Below are 2,500 nucleotides of genomic sequence, written 5' to 3'. Positions count from 1 at the left end.
TATTCAAATATCAATGATGAATATTGCATAAGGTTTACACAGTTAATAGATCACCTTCTTGTTTTATATTCATGTTCAGAGAGGAGTAATAGTTAGATCTTTGTATGTGATTTATATGACAATTAAATCAATGGTGTGCTTGTTTGTTTGGGGAGTTTGACCTACAGTTAATGTACCTACCATGTGAAGGTGCATGATCAATGGACAGCACAAAAACAATTTGTGTAGGTGGAGACTAGAGCTACCACAGATAGTAATAAGTTATTAAGAGTAAGTAATCCATACCATATATATCCTAATTGTTACTTTATTACCATACTTGGCTGAAAATAAACTTTGCTGCCTGTTGTGAATGTGTTTTTCCCTGTAGGCTAATACATAAGTACAGCACTCAAACTCAAACCTCTCATGCCTCTCTACCACTCTCTACCACTCCTCTATTGTTCTTGACCGGGCCAGATTTCACACCTCCACTTCCTCCCACAGGCTGGGCAGATTTTCATCTTAAATTTGTATTCGTCCCAAATGTCCCAGCCCCATCAGATTTCTTAGCTTTTTTCACTGTTTACTTATCATGCATTGCAACACTAATATATGGTCAGTACCCCAAGTCAGACTGCCCATATAAAAATTATTTTGGGGGTCTGAGGGCAGTAGCCCCCGACCCCCTCCCTGGGGAAGCACTTAAGTTAACTACCCTCCCTTTGTTCCCCCAGCCAACACCCCCGGAAAATTAACACCTGAGTAGACTTAAGTGGCACACAAGCAGCAACAAGCAGCAGACAAGCAGCAGAATTGGTTTGATTTTTGAGCGCTGCGTCTGTAGGCATACATTTTTGCAGTTGAGGAAAAATTAGCAGTTGAGTAGGCTGTGCTGTGCTGTGTTTTTATGTCTTCCATCGAGGACCACCTTGGAAATAAGTGTTTTAAGGAATGCTTTTAGGTGATATCCTCAGGAATACAAATTGGTCAAGATAATTTGTTTTTATGATGTGTTTTTAATTTCCAAATAAATCTAATCAAATCAAAAAAGCAGTTTTTGCAGTTGAGCTACAGGTGTTGTATATTATACAGCCTTTTCATGCATCTTTATCAAGGGAACCCTTATCCTAATGATTTAAAAAATAATATTATGATGATACGATATGGACCTAGTAGTTGGGTCATCTGTGGCACTTCGTTTCTCAATGGATTTGTCATCTAGGAGAGTTGATTAACTAATTTAGCCGGGGTGTATTTTTTAAAAAGGCAGGGGAAATTTGTGAGAGACCAAAATCCAAAATGGCTGCCGTGGAAATTAACTTTTGAATGGTTTGACCTACAATGATGCACAATACATGGTACCAGCCCCCTCTCAGTCATGTACCAGCCCCCTCTCAGTCATGTATACCAGCCCCCTCTCAGTCATCTACCAGCCCCCTCTCAGTCATGTACCACAGCCCCCTCTCAGTCATGTACCAGCCTCCTCTCAGTCATGTACCAGCCCCCTCTCAGTCCTATATACCTGCACCCTCTCAGTCATGTACCACAGCCCCATCTCAGTCATGTACCACAGCCCCTTCTCAGTCATGTACCACAGCCCCATCTCAGTCATGTACCAGCCCCCTCTCAGTCCTATATACCTGCACCCTCTCAGTCATGTACCACAGCCCCATCTCAGTCATGTACCACAGCCCCTTCTCAGTCATGTACCACAGCCCCATCTCAGTCATGTACCAGCCCCCTCTCAGTCATGTACCACAGCCCCCTCTCAGTCATGTACCAGGCCCCTCTCAGTCATGTACCAGCCCCCTCTCAGTCATGTATACCAGCCCCCTCTCAGTCATGTACCACAGCCCCCTCTCAGTCATGTACCACCCCCATCTGAGTCATGTACCACAGCCCCCTCTCAGTCATGTACCACCCCCATCTGAGTCATGTACCACAGCCCCCTCTCAGTCATTTACCACAGCCCCCTCTCAGTCATGTACCACCCCCATCTGAGTCATGTACCAGCCCCCTCTCAGTCATGGACCAGCCTCCTCTCAGTCATGGCGATGAGAGGAACGGCTTCAACAGGGACACATGAAACGCCGGATGAACCCTCATAGAGGCCGGGAGCCGCAGCCTGTAAGCCACAGGGTTCACCCGACGAACCACTTTAACTCCACCCGGAGAGGGAGATCACAGGGGTGGAAAGCCAAACCCGCTGCCCAGGACGGAAAACCGGAGCCGGACGACACTTACGGTTAGCCTGCCGCTGAGCTTTAACAGAGGCCTTCTGCAGCACCGTCCGCACCCTGTTCCACGTCCTGCGACAGCGAGCCACATGCGCCTGGGCCGACGGCACCTCAGCCTCCTGCTCCTGTTAGGGGAAAAGAGGAGGTTGAAAACCATATTGACACTGAAAGGGAGACACACCAGTAGAGGAGGAGAGGAGGGTATTATGTGCATTCTCAGCCCAGGCCAACCTCCTACTCCTAGCACCTCAGGACACCCTCCAGATCCTGGTTGACGCGCT

This window comes from Notolepis coatsorum (genome assembly GCF_963971535.1).
Source record: "Notolepis coatsorum genome assembly, chromosome: 12".
Classification (NCBI taxonomy): domain Eukaryota; kingdom Metazoa; phylum Chordata; class Actinopteri; order Aulopiformes; family Paralepididae; genus Notolepis; species Notolepis coatsorum.
This window is presented reverse-complemented; position numbering follows the sequence as displayed.